Here is a 15,622-nt window from a genome sequence, read left to right as displayed (position 1 = left end):
TTTTTTGTGCCTCATCTGGTGCCCCCAGCCTCATTTCCAACAGTAGGATGCCAAAGGATGGTCCAAGACTTGCTCTAGAAACAACCACCTCTTGCTGAAGAGAAAGGATGTAGGCAGGCACAAGGGGGCCAAAGAGGTAATCATGAAACTCAGGTTATAGCTAATTATTGAAGCCCAGGATCTATGGCAAAGGCAGGGAGGACGGTGCCACATAAACCACCTGGAGAACACACAAAGCAGCAGTGATTACATCATGCCATCCAGACTTAATCAACTGTGATATTTGAGATGACCAGGCCACGTGGATGTGTTTATCAATAGAACCCAGGTGGGGTGGCTGCTAAGCCAACACATGTTGACCCCGGTGGGAAGAGACTGAAGCATCTGATCAGAGTCTCCAAGGAATAGGTGGCTTTGAGGGAAATTGGGTGGAAGTTCTGAGAAGACAAATAGGGAACAAAGTCCAGGAAATTTGAGATTAAGTAACAGTGTCAGGTCCACTTTTCTTCAGGAGTGAAGCAAAGGTCAGCTACATAGCTACTAAGAAGGCTTCCTGTTCCAACCCCACGTCGTCCTCACTTGCTTTCCTTTAACAAGGGGCCATGCCTCCCATAATTCCAGGGATTCTTGAAATGCATATCCCATCGGGAAAAAAAAGCACTATGGTGATTCCTAATCACACTAAGCAGTATAAGTCATTGGCCCGGTGAGGGGTAGAACCAACATGACTGAAGGCCAGTTGCTTTCAGGCATCATGCCGGGCAATTTTTCCATGTCATCTAATTTACTCTTCACACAACCTTATTGGGAGGCGAGTTATTTGTCTCACTTTGTAGACGAGGAAAGCAACGCTGAGAACAATGGAGTACCAAGTCCAAATTTACACAGTCCATTTTTGATAAGGTATAGATTTTTCCCTCCCAGGTTTGATCTTACTTCAAAGTCTATGCTCCATCCACCTTTCCACACAGGATGATCTGGCTTTGTAAAGCAATGGGAAAAATGGAATCTGTGTAGTCATGTTCATGAATTCCACTGGGGTGGTTTAAACTGAGCTTTGTTAAATTGGACAATATGGTCCAAATATGGTCCATACTGGACAATATGGTCAACGGTTCAATCATCCTGGATTGTTGTTAGATGTTGGCATTGTGATAATAGCATTTTGGATGAGTCACTGAACTTTTCAATATTTCAGTTTCTTTGTGTAATGGGGATAATAACCATGACCACCTACACACCCAACGCTACCTCTGATGACCAGAGTGAAGAGCAAGTAAGAGAGTGGATAAATGCCGTCTTTGGAATTGTGTATATGCCAATTTTTATTTGGTATAACTTGGTTTATTAGGTCTTGGATGTTTAAACGTCAGCTTTCAGTTCTGATAGTCAAATCCATTTAGATGCAGAAAAATGCACAAATTGTAACCAGTGATTGGCTTGATTAATTACTACAAAATGAACATACTTCTAAGTAATTACCGCCTATATCAGAGATAGAACATTATCAATACCCTAGAAGTCTCTCTGATACTTCCTCCAAATCTTCCTCTTCTTTTCTAGAGGAAGTAATCACTATCCTGACTCTATAACCTTAGATTACTTTTGCCAATTTTGAAGTCTATATATATGGAACCATACAGTATGTACTCTTTGTTTAGCTTCTTTTTTTTATTTAAAAAAAATTTTTTTTAACGTTTATTCATTTTTGAGACAGAGAGAGACAGAGCACGAACGGGGGAATGTCAGAGAGAGAGGGAGACACAGAATCCAAAACAGGCTCCAGGCTCCAAGCAGTCAGCACAGAGCCCAACGCGGGGCTGGAACCCACGGACCGCGAGGTCATGACCTGAGCCAAAGTCGGACGCCCAACCGACTGAGCCACCTAGGCGCCCCATCTTTGTTTAGCTTCTTAACTAAACCTGATGTTTGTGAGAAAGATCTTGTTGCTGTATCAGCGGTTTACTGATTTTCATTACTGCATAGTATCCCATACATAAAGAGGCCACAGTTTATACCATTCTCATAGATTAGTTGATTATTGAATAGTAAGCCAGTTTGAATTCTTGGAACAAACACAACTTGATGTGATGTATTATCTTTTTTTAAAAAAAGTTGATTTATTTGCATGTGTGTGTGTGCGTGTGTGTGAGAGAGAAACAGAGAGAGAGAGCAAGAGAGAGAGAGAACACGAGGGGGGGAGGGGTAGAGAGAGAATGAGAGATTCCCAAGTAAGCTCTGCACTGTTAGCACAGAGTCTGATGCAGGGCTTGAACCCATGAACCATGAGATCATAATCTGAGGCCAAATTGAGAATCGGATGCTTAACCAATTGAGCCAGGCACCTTAATTATCCTTTTTGATATTGCTGAATTCAGTTTGGTAATATTTTATTCAATTGCTTTTCCTCTATTGCTTATGAATGAGATTGGGCTATCCTTTTCCTGTTTTTGCATTGTTCTTGTCAGGCCTTAGTGCCAAGGTTAACGTTATGCTGCCTTTAGAAAATGTGGAGGAAATGTCTTTTCTTTTATCACCTGAAGAAATTTGTTTACAATTGGTGTTCTTAATTTTAAGAAATTAATTTAAATTTAAATACACTTAAATAAGTTTAAATTTAAGGAAATAATAACACCAATTGTAAACAAACTTTTTATCAGTGAAAGATATATCCAATTATTTAAACAGACATGAGATCTATTTAGAGTTTCTATTTCTTCTTGTGTCAACTTTAGAAGTATTTTCTAAGAATTTTCCCATTAATTTGTTTCCACATTAATTGGCATTTTGTTCTTAATGTATGTTATTTATTTAATATCTGCAGTGTATTTTATTGGTGGATTAATCCTTTTATTACAAAATATCATTACCATTATGACATGTTCCTCTTTATGTTATAGTAACACTCCTTGCCTTTCAGACTATTTTATTTGATATTAACATGGCTATGTACACTTTCTTTTGGTTAATGTTTGCATGAGGGTCTATTTCCATTCTTTTATTTTAAATCTTTTTGTATTCTCATTTAAGGTGTGCCTCCTATAAGCAGCATATTTTTTATCCAGTCTTACAGTCTTTGTATTTAATTGGAATATTTGGTTTTCATATTGAATAGTTTCTGGTATATGTAATTTTAATTTTTTTATGTTTATCTATTTTTGAGAGAGAGAGAGAGAGACAGTGTGCGAGCAGAAGAAGGGCAGAGAGAGAGGGAGACACAGAATCTGAAGCAGGCTCCAGGCTCTGAGCCGCTAGCACAGAGCCCAATGCAGGGCTAGAACCCACAAACTGGGAGATTGTGACCTTAGCTGAAGTTGGACGCTTAACCAACTGAGCCACCCAGGCGCCCCTGATATATGTAATCTGAAATCTACTTTTTGTATTCTGTTTTCTCTTTGTCTCACCTTCTATGATTCCTTTTATCTTGTTTTTTCATGGCATTAAAATATGCCCACAGATTCTTTGATATTTCATCTTTCAAGAGATGCAGCTTTATCTTTCTGCGAATGTGCCCTAGACATACTGACTCAATTTTATCAAACAGAATAGGCAGAAATGACAGTGAATCATTTAAAAGGCTAGATCACAAGAAGAATGCTATTGGGACTCTCAAACATCCACTCACATGTAGTGAAGAACTAAGGTTTCCTGCCAATAGCTTTATAAATGAGTCATCTTAAAAGAAGATTCTGCACTCCCAGTCAAGCCTTCCTATGACTGCAGCTCTGGCTGACATCTTGATGGAAACCTCATGAGAGGCTCTAGCTGAGGCCACCCAGCCAAGCAGCCTTCCAAATTCTAGACCACAGACACTGTGGAATATTATTGTGCTGTTTTAGCTGCTAAGTTTCTTTAGCTGCTAAGTTTTCTTTAAGCTGCTATATTTCTTACTTTATCTGGAGTAGTTACTTCTTATCATTCCTTTTTTCTGTTAAGCATTTGTTGGTTATATATTCTTTTATTCTGGTTTGTTTTGTGCGGGTCTCACCCTATTGACAGAGGTGCTATTGGCTAGAAATGCCTAGGGGCACTCACCTGGGCCTATGGAGTGTTCCTCATAGACATCTTTTCTTTTGGACTCACGGTTGTGGTGGGACCGGCCTTTGTAATTTTTATTATGATTGCAAGATGACCTCAGGAATAGCCAGTTAGAAACCTTGAGAGAATAGACAAGATTTATTACTCCCAGGTCCGGGGGGGCGGGTGGTGGGTGGGGTACACATGGCACTCCTGGGGCCATCCAGTGAGGACATGGGAAGGGAGAGTGGGGGAGGGGGCAGAAGCAGCCCTGGAGTTATGTTTATTATACTACATGGTTACTCTAGGTTACAACACACATGTTTGACATTGAAATCTACCGTAAGTTAGTAACTTTTTTTTTAATCACTCATGGATAACGCAAGGAACACAAGGCATTTTAACTTTATGTCCTCCTGCCTTTGGTGTTGTTATTACTACGTATTTTAATTTTCTCTATATTGTTTAAATCTCACAAGACATTATTAGTGTGTCATACACGCATACTTTACCATTTCCGTTCTTCTTAATTCCGTTGTAGGCTTCTACATGGAATCCTTTCCTTTCTACCCAGAGGCCTCTGTTTATAATTGTTCTGTATTGCAGTTCTGTTGGTGACAAATTCAATTTTCATTTGTTTGAAACTGTCTTTATTTAAAAGTGTTTTCACTGAGTGAGAAGTTCTAAGCTTGCAATTATTTTCTTTCACCACTTGGAAAATGTTACCCCATTATTTCCTGGCTTCTACTGTCTTGTTTAAAAGATATTTGTCAATCTTATGGTTGCTCTTTTGAAAGTGTTATGTTTTTTTTTTCTCTCTGACTGATTTTAAGAGTTTTTTCCCTTTGTTTCTGGTTTTCAACAATTTTACTATGAAGTACTTAGGTGTAGTTTTCTCAGTATTTAAACTGCTTGGTGTTTTTAAAAACACTTTTAAATCTGTGACTTGATGCCATTAGTTGTGGAAATTTATTGTCATCTCTTTGAATATTTTTCTTACCTACTCTCTTTTTCTTCTCCTGGAATTGTGATTACATGTATATCAGACCTTTCACCATGTACCTATGTGTCCTATGCTCTGTTCTGTATGTTCTGCTTTTTTATTTTTAACTCTGTATTTCAGTCTGGTGATTTCTTTTTTTTTCTTTTTAATGTTTATTTTTGAGAGAGAGAGAGGTGGGAGGGGGGGAGGGAGAGCCAGAGATAGAGGGAGACACAGAATCCCAAGCAGGTTCCAGGCTCTGAGCTGTCAGCACAGAGCCCGATGTGAGGTTCAAACCCATGAGACGTGAAATCATGACCTGAGTCAAGGTCATACACTTAACCGACTGAGCCACCCAGGCGCCCCAAGTCTGGCTATTTCTTTTGACCCGTCTTCTAGTTCATGAATCTTCTCTTCAGCCCTCTCTCCATTTACTATTGAATTCATTGGTTAAGTTCTTAATTTCAATTCAAGTACTTTTCAGTTATAGAAGGTCCACTTTTTTTTTTAATAGTTTTGAATTGTCTACATATAGCCATCTAACTTTCTTGCATTTATTGGTTGCATATATTTTGAAGTCCGTATCTGACAACTCCTATGATTTCTGTGACAACTATCTGTGATTTCTCTTGATTTTCAGTTATTTGTTCATGTCTTTTGGTGTGTCAAGTAATTTCTAGTTGAATAGCTAACATTGTGTATAAAAATTGTTCAGATAATTTGAGCATCTGTTACGCTTTGGAGAGCATTTGGATTTAAAGTAACTAAATCTATGCAGATATTGAGGTGATTAGAGTCTGTGTTTCAGTATTTGTGAAGCTGCACTCCCAGGTATAGCTCTTGGAGCATTTCAATGGAAAGCCTGGGTAATTTATCAGCGCCTCTCTCGTGTCTCTTTCTTAAAGGGCCCTGAACTTAATTTTTGTCCCTGTACCTTGAAGCCTAACCAAAAAAAAATTTTTTTTTAGTTTTTTAGCAGGCTTGAGAAACAGAAAATGCCTGGAAGGGAAAAGCAAAAGTAATGCCAAATGTCAGACTCATATCACTTCTCACTTCTTTTCTACTTCCCTTGCTTTCTAGGATATTGACCCCTTAGGTCCCTGTTTACCTTGGTTTGATGTCTTCAAACACACACACACACACACACACACACACACACACACACACTGACGTTTTGTTAGTTGTTCCCTATGGGAGTGTTAATCTGCAACATGCTACTCCCACCATGATTGGAGGCAGGAATCTTTCAAAATCTACTTCTCACATACCAAATGCACAACTCTTCTTAACTTCAAGCCAGGCAGCCTACTATACTTCTGAGAATCAGGTCTTTGAAGACCTAAAGTATGTTTATGATTTCAGAAAATGTATCAATTTAAACTCACTTTCTGGTTTTTAATTTCTTTACCCTCCCATTTTATTCTTGCTCTTATTTGTTCTATCTTAGTCTATGTAAGAAATACGTAAGTTGTCCCAAAGTTCACATTTGAACTCAGTGGAAATTGAAGGATTGCCAAGAAAACACAAGATACACATGTAGGGACAATGACTGTTAAGCAACGTGACCTGGGCTCCAGGATGTTCACGACTTTGGAGCCATTCTTTAAGTGTAGGCACTACCTAGAGAAACAGTGCCCGGTGAGTTCTTAACTTTTTTCCTACCCTGTGAAATTCTCTTTTGTCAATCTGACCATTTGATTTTGAAGCACAGTTTTGGCATCTTCACATCGAGACATATGGAAGCTTAGACCTGCATCCTTTAAAATTCAGCTCCATTAAATGGGAGGCACTGACCTTTTTAATATGTTGGGGACAGAATCAAACCCTCTATTAAGGGCATCTCTTTACACAAACTGTAGGACTCATTGTTAAGAAAAGATGGGAAGAGTCTCCTGGGCTGTTCTGAAAGGACTACCCGTTAAATGGTAAGGTACAGTATGTTTCGGAGTGACAAGCCCAACAGCTGAAAACGACTCTTTGATCTTTAAAAGGCTCATAAACAGGGGCAGTGTACTTGCAGACCTATATTTATGTGTTCAAATATTGGAGGAAACTCCAAGCAGAGTCTCAGTACTGCAGGAGTTAGTGGTTTAGACAAAGAGACCAGGGAGAGGGGCAATTACATCAAACTTTTTACAGCACGAAGCAACCTTTCTTCCCTCCTTGCTAACCAATGAGCTGGGATCTTGTTAAGGGCTTGTGTTTTAAGTGAGGCTTGAACCAATCATTACATAGACATGAGGTATTCATGGAGACAGAAAGAGACAATTGAAACCAAAAGAAAGACTGTTTTGTTTCTGAATTAAATTTGTGGTTATTGTCCCCTTCTTTTACGTTTACTATTGCCTACCCCTCGGTGCCACCCACATGCACGTATCCCCCTCCTTGGTGTTGAAATCATTAACCACATGTGAAGAGTTAATTTGTGGACAACATGGCTATTTCCTCTGTTTTGTGGAGCAACTAGCGAGGGTTTATAAATAACTTCAGGGGCATCATCAGGGCTTTGAGGATGGTTGCTGTTAAGAACCATCCAAAGGAAGTCGAATAAATATGCGATTTCCCCCCGTGGATACTTTCAGTCCTATTAGCATGTTGGCGTTTTTTCTTCCTCTGACCCAAATGATCTGGATATAAAGAATGACAGGCATTGTGGGGAGGGGGTGCCTGGGCAGCTCAGTCAGTTAAGCATCTGACTTTGGCTCAGGTCATGATCTCACGGTTCGTGAGTTCGAGCCCCACGTCGGGCTCTGTGCTGACAGCTCGGAGCCTGGAGCCTGCTTCGGATTCTGTGTTTCCCTCTCTCTCTGCCCCACCCCTGCTTGCACTCTGTCTCTCAAAAATGAATAAATTAAAAAAAAAAAAAGTAAAAAAAAAAAAAAAGAAAAAAAGACTCACAGGCACTGGAATGGGGGGATCTGAGCTGTGGTTCCAACAGCAGCCATTTACTCCTTTACCTGATTCCTATGGTGACCATGGGTATGTATTTGTCACATGATAGGTTGACTCATGGGATTCCAAAGGGGCCTTGGACAAGAGCGGTTGATCTAACGTTGAGTTTTGAGCTCATTAGCAGTTTAACTGAACCAAGTTCTCTCTATATGATTAGATAAAGATGCATATATTCACCACCTAAGCTAAGAAATAATATGATATCCCAGAATCTCTGATCACCTACCTAGTGTAACCAAGTATCCTGAATTTTGTGTTAATAATTCCCCTAATTTTCTCAGAACACCTGTGTATGCACCCCTTAAAATATTTTGCTCACTTTTGAGCTTTATATAAATAGAATTGCACCCTGTACATTCTTCTGATTTTTTAGCCCCGTGACTCATTTTGCTACATGTAATGGTAGTCCATTCATTCATGTAATGGTAGTCCATTCATTCATGTAATGGTAGTTCATTCATTCATGTAATGGTAGTCCATTCATCATGTAATGGTAGTTCATTCATTCATGTAATGGTAGTCCATTCATTTTCATCTCGGTATACTCTTCCATTGTAAGAATATAACACAGCCTATTTATCCATCTTCTATCGTGGACATTCGAGTTGTTTCTAGTTCTTGCTAGTACAATTAGTGCCACTTTAAGCAGTGGAACGCATCTTTTGGTGCATAGGAGGAGTCTGTCAGGTATTTTTCTGGCAGTGGACATTCTGGGACTGAGGGTGAGGCATGTGTTCAGTTCTGTGAGGGTAATGTCAAATTGTTTCCCACAGTGGCGATGCCAATTTATACTCCCACCTGCAAAGTAAGAGAGTTTTCATTGTTACTCATTCTCTCCGACATTTTCTGTTGTCTTCCTTTTAATTTTTTGCCAAACATATTCATTATTAATACTAGTTAGATTGAAACGGATACTTTTATTTGTACCTCACACGTGTGGCAGCTGAGGGTTGGGAATTTCAAGTCCTTGGATTAGGTATAAGGAGACTAGATTCTGGAAACGCCTATGTGTAGGGAGGAGATCATATCACTCAAAACCAATTTATGGAAAACCAGCCCGTGACTGGCCATCCAATGGCCAGTTCTGTTCAAAATTCACCTTTGTGAAGGTTTTTCATCTGTTTGGGAGCATTTAATGTGAAATAAAATACAAATAAACATAGCTAAACAAAATTAAATTTTAAAAAATGGTCAAAATTTGAGAAAAGGATCTTCAAAAAACCTGGCTAAAACGTCCTTTGTTTATTTACAATGAGAACAAGGGCACCCAAATTGAAAAAAAAAAAACCACCACATTATCCATAAAACACTGTAAATCTGATGGTTCCTTATCAAAGCCTTTTTTAAAAAAAATGGCAGAAATGCCCTCAGACCATATTCAACAGTTAGAAAGACAAGATGGCAGACGAGGATGGGACATGGAAGAAAGGCAAAAACTCTGAAGCTGGATTGAATTTTAAGGAAACTTGACCATCAGGCAAGTGGATCACAGGCAAAGTGGTTTTTGGCAACCTGAGCTAAGCACATTTGGGTCGTTACAAACATTAGGGCAGAGTTAAGAGATGAACTCGCAGTGGAGCCACGGGGCTGTTCATCCTGGTAGATTCTGGAGCAACCCTGCTACCTCCTCTCACTTCCTCCTTTCTCTACAGTCCCCGAACACCCGGAAAGGCCCTTAATAAACTGGAAGGAATCAGAGTTTGGGAGAGGAGAAAGCAAGAAAGCAGTTCTTCCCCCAGTCAGTGTTTCTGCCCGAGGTGGTCATTTATGTGTGTATGGCACTTAAGATTAAGTTTGTCTGCAGGGACAGAAAACCCCACATATAGGTGGCCTAAGTGAGAGGTAAATGTTTAGTTTTCTTTCATGTGGATGCATCCAGACATAGGCAGTTCCAGTGGGATGGGGACAAAGACATTGGACCAAACTCTTAATGGCATCCACCCATTGGGGTGTAGCTCTCTTCCACGGACCATCACCTCCTTATTCTAGGCAGCCAGGTTAGGGAAGAGATGGATAAGTGGGGGCAACATATGCACACCCACTCTTCATTAAGGAGTTTTCTGGAAGCTGCCTCCATTTAGATAACATTGGCCAGAAATTTGTCACATGGGAGGCCAAGCTGTAAGGGAGGTGCAGTCTTTCCTCCAGGCAGTCATGTGACCAAGGGAATCTATTACCGAGGAAAATAGATATTGGGGTAGGCAACTGGCAGGTTTTGGCTTCCTAAAACTCAGGGATGGAAGGAAAGTACTTCAGCTATAGGAATCTGTCGTTTTTGCAGGTTTCAATGCGCGGGTCATTCTGTTTGACAATCCAAATCAAGGCACACACGGACTTAATGAAATCCTTTCTCCATCCTTGGGGGCTAACTGATTGGCATAGGGAGAAGGTGAAGCCTACAGTTAAGTCTTGCTGTGGGTTTCCCTCCCCGTGGGCAGTTAGGCCAAATGAAGCGACAATTCCTCACCCACCGAATTAGAGAATGAGAACATGGCTGCGGAGATGGGGGCGGAGTTCAGGGATCCCCCTGCTTTTGCCAAGAGTCAGATCTCGATCACAGAATACTTGTGGGAAAATGGGATGCTGCTTGCTTATTAAGCCATGTATATGGCTGTCAAGCAGAATTCCTAACAAGCAAGGGAGACCCATCTTTTTAAATCTACCATAGCTTCTGTTGCCACCTGGATGGATCCTTCATTGTTGGAAGAATCTTGAAGAGCATGTAATGCATCCTCCTCTTTTCCTGACCCACCAGGAGATGGGGGTCTCTGGACAAACTCACTCCTTCCCAGATTTCTACTTCAGGGAATGCCCACTTCATTCATCTAGTTTCTCAGATCTAAAACCTTGAAGGTATTCTCAATTCCTTTTTCTCCCACACATCATAGTTAATCCCTCAGCATAGCCTGTTGGTTCTACTTTTTTTTTTTTTTAATTTTTTTTTTCAACGTTTATTTATTTTTGGGACAGAGAGAGACAGAGCATGAACGGGGGAGGGGCAGAGAGAGAGGGAGACACAGAATCGGAAACAGGCTCCAGGCTCTGAGCCGTCAGCCCAGAGCCCGACGCGGGGCTCGAACTCACGGACCGCGAGATCGTGACCTGGCTGAAGTCGGACACCTGACCGACTGCGCCACCCAGGCGCCCCTGTTCGTTCTACTTTTGTGTGCTGCACAAAATCTACCTGGAGCACCCAGCTGAGTAGGTGAATGGGACCTGAAATCCAGTCGTGCTCTACTCATTGAACTGTGTCCTTTGCTCCCAGGCTGCATCTGTTTGATAGAATCACCCTCGCCAGCCTCTTAATCTTGGACTTCTGGTTTCTAGAATTGTAAGACAACAAATTTCTTTTGTTTCAAGCCATCCAGTTGTGGTATTGTGTTATAGCAATCTTTGGAAATTAATATAGCATCATTTTTTAAAGTTGATTCATTTATTTATTTTTGAGAGAGAAAGAGAGAGAGAGAGAATATCCCAAGCAGGCTCGCACTGTCAGCACACAGAGCCCAATGTGGGAACCGTCAGATCATGACCTGAGTTGAGATCAGAGTCTGATGCTTAACTGACTGAGCCACCGAGGCGCCCCAATATACCATCTGCTAGACAATATGTTATTGTTGATTTGTTTAGAGTCTTCCTCCCCCAGGAGGAGGGAAAGACTCTGTTGTTCACTGCCATAAAAAAGATTTTTGATGAAGGCAGCCATTTTTTAAGGAAGACACTGCAGCTTTTAATTGCCTGCAGAAACTCTCCCACAATCACTAAGGCGAGGAAAGAAAATGGCCTCGTACAACTATTTGTAATAACAAATAATCATACTTTGTATGCACGTAAGACTTTTCATCTTCAAAACACTTTCAAAACATTAATTAATCTTTACAACAGCATCAATGAAATGGAAACGAGGGAGAATTTGAGGTATGCAAAATGTAATTACCAATATTAAAATTTGGCACACAATGAACACCCCTCTTCTGCGGTAGTAAACACATTCCATGACACCTTCTTTCCCTTTGAAAACATGAGCAGGGAACTTAATCCTATAATGTATCATGAAGGAGGCAAGGCTACTCTTGAGAAACCCTAAGGGGAGGGAAGGGTATATATGCATCAAAGAGAGGGGGGGCATTTGTTTACTTTGGCGTTACCTTAGGATTCTGGGATCTAGGATTCTGAAACCCCACTGAAAGGGGGGATCATGGACATACAGTGTGCCGGTTTTGAACAAAGATATGGGAAATTTTGTTAAGTCGTAAGATAAAGTTCAACCAACGATCACAAACCTAAAAGAAAGAAAGAAAGACAGAAAGAAAGAAAGAAAGAAGAAAGAAAGAAAGAAAGAAAGAGAATTTGAAGGAAAGAAAAAAGAAGGAAGGAAAAAGGAAAGGAAGAAAGAGGCAACTTTTTGGCATCCTGAGCCACATTGGAATACTTTGGTGAGGACTCTCTCAACATCATTTGGAAGGAAAGGGTGGAGGAAAACTTGGCTGTGAACAAAGACAGTGAGCCCAAAGTGACTGGGCAACATGGAGCTTCTAGAAACCTGAACTTTTGGATTGTCTAGGCTAGAGGGGGCAGAGACCGGGTGCTCCTACACTTAGCGGGAGGGGAGCTGGTCGTCTTCTCTGGAGCAGATCTCCAGGGGCCACGTGGCCACAGATGGTGCTGTCCTACTGCTCTCAGCCAAGGACTCGTGCCTCCTGAAGGGATAGAGAATAAGGCTTCATTTCGTTTTTATTTTCTAATGTTTTTCTTTATTTTTGAGAGAGAGAGTACGAGTTGGGGAGGTGCAGGGCGGGGGTGGGGTGGGGGCAGAGAACCCGAAGCAGGCTCTGTGCTAACAACAGAGATGCCAATGTGGGGCTCGAACTCATGAACTGTGAGATCGTGACCTGAGTCACCCAGGCGCCCCAATTCTTCATTTCTTAAGTGTGGCCTGTGTGTGGTGACTTTTTTCCGAAGAGTACAGTATGGAAAGGGGGGGATTGAAGGGTAACTTTACAGAGGAGAACGTGACAAACACTTCTACCGGCTGATCAAGGTCAATGCCAGTAGGCATCGATCATGTTGATTGTATGTATCCTTAATAAGATGTGATAAAAAATAGTACGTTACTTCTGTGATCTTCCTCCTCAACACCCACAACCCCCGTCTCATCATGAGAAAAAAAAGTGGCAGAGAAATTCTCATAGTGGGGCAGCCCGCAATATACCTGACTGGTACTCTTTGGAATTACCGAGATCCTCATAAACAAGGGAAACCTAAGAAAATGTCACAGCCAGGAGGAGCCTAAGGAGACGTGACAATTAAATGTGCGGAATCTTGGAACAGAAAAAGGACATAGGTGAAAACAAACTAAGGAAATCTGAATAAGCTGCGGACTCTAGTTCACAATCACGTATCGGGAGTGGCTCATTAATTGTTGCAAAGGCACTATACCGACGTTTAAGATGTTTAAGTCTCAGGGGAAATTGTGTGCTGGTGGCAGGGGGCAGGGGGACGGGGGAGATGGAAACTCTCTGAAGTGTCTGCTCACGTTCTCTGTAAATCTAAAAGCGTCTTTAAAAATAAAGTTTCTTAAAAATAAATAAGCGAATGAAGGTCGGAATGGAGGTGTGGAGGGCTCCGGCCGAAGCTTTCGCCCACATCTCATGGGGTCTGCCCGAGACACTCAGTCATGCAGGGAAGACGCTTTTCACTTGGAGCCTCTCCATGATGGGGAGGATGGAGTAAGTGTGAACGATTTCTTCGGAAGCCCCTTGGGCTCCCCTTTTTCTGGAAACTCTCATGTACTCATTTCTCCCTTCTGCTTTTCAGATGGGCAAGAGGTAGGCACTCTTTGAAGGGAAAGTCACCCATGAGGGTTTACTCAACTCTTTTGTCATCGATGAATGTCAGGGTTGCTCAGAGCCTCAGTCTAGAAAGCGGTGTAGCTGATGAGTCCTGAACCAGACTTCTGGGGCCCAAATCCCTGCTCCTCCACCGACAGGCATGGAGCGTGGGCGGACTGCTTAACCTCACTGGACTTCAGTGTCCTTGTCTGCAAAATGGGGATAACAACAGGATCTCCTGTAAGAACGGAATAAGCTAGTGTGTGTGCAGTGCTTTAGTAAGAGTCCGGCTTTAGTGAGCACGTCCATGTAATTTGTTAGTTTTAATTCACTCCTCCCCTGGAATGCTTTAAGCGCTGCAGAAGGTACAAAACCTCTCTGACCCAAAGGTCCTGTTTAAACCCTGCCCCCGACCGCCGTAATCGAGCATTTCCCTGGCAAGTTTCTGTTTTCTGCCACCTAGCATGTGGCCCTGACCCCGGAAATCTAATTCTTTTGAAAGAGCATTCTGGAGGGATCTGTCAAAATGTAAAATCGTTTGGAACCCACAGTTCCTTTTTATTTTATTTTATTTTTATTTTATATTTTATTTTATTATCTTATTTTTCAGCAGTTCTTCTTTAAATGTACAGAAATTCAAGCATGAGGTCATAAGACACGTGCAGAGAGCTGTTGTGGCAGCAAGTCGCTGGGGGGACCTTCCAGCCCATCAGTGAAGGAAGGGGCAAACTGACCAGTCCAACCATCCCGTTTTCTGTGGTGCCGTCACTAAAAAGAATGAAGGAGATCTAAGTGCGAAGGACACACACTGTATATCAAGTGAAAAGGCTGTGCAATGTAATGTATCGTAGGATGCCTTTTTGCGTGGATGAAATGAAATATGTGGTGTGTAGGGGCGCCCGGGTGGCTCAGCCGGTGAAGCGTCCGACTTCGGCTCAGGTCATGATCTCCAGGTTCGTGGGTTTGAGCCCCGCGTCGGGCTCTGTGCGGACAGCTCGGAGCCTGGAGCTTGCTTCGTTCAGATTCTGTGTCTCCCTCTCTCTCTGTCCCTCCCCTGCTGGCACTCTCCCTTCCTCTCTGTTTCTAAAAATAAATACACATTAAAAAAAAAGATTTAAAAAAAAGTATGTGGTGTATATCAAGGGTACAGAAAAAGTCTGCGATGGCAAACATGGACCAGTTAGCAGTAACATCGAGGCATGGATTGGGAAAAGTGGAAGGCATTTTAACTTTTTATTTGATCTTGTTTACGTTTTTTTTTTTTTTTTTTATAAACTTGGCTGTTTATTTATTTATTTATTTATTTTCAACGTTTATTTATTTTTGGGACAGAGAGAGACAGAGCATGAACGGGGGAGGGGCAGAGAGAGAGGGAGACACAGAATCGGAAACAGGCTCCAGGCTCTGAACCATCAGCCCAGAGCCCGACGCGGGGCTCGAACTCACGGACCGCGAGATCGTGACCTGGCTGAAGTCGGACGCTTAACCAACTGCGCCACCCAGGCGCCCCTTGTTTACGTTTTTACTAATGAGCAGTACTATTCTGCGTATTTCCATTTACTGAGCACGTAAATTACGTACCAACACTTTTTATTATTGTATTATTTTCAATGTTTATTTATTTTGTGAGAGAGAGAGCATGCAAGGAAGGAGGGGCAGAGAGAGACAGGGAGAGAGAGAGAATCCCAAGCGGGGTCCACACCATCAGCGTGGAGCCGGATGTGGGGCTTGAACTGCCGAACCCCTAAGATCACGACCTGAGCTGAAATCGAGTCGGACGCTTAACCGACTGAGCCACCCAGGCGCCCCAACATACCGACAACGTTTTAGTATGTTTCAC

Source organism: Leopardus geoffroyi, chromosome C2 (assembly GCF_018350155.1).
Source record: "Leopardus geoffroyi isolate Oge1 chromosome C2, O.geoffroyi_Oge1_pat1.0, whole genome shotgun sequence".
NCBI classification, from domain to species: domain Eukaryota; kingdom Metazoa; phylum Chordata; class Mammalia; order Carnivora; family Felidae; genus Leopardus; species Leopardus geoffroyi.
This window is presented reverse-complemented; position numbering follows the sequence as displayed.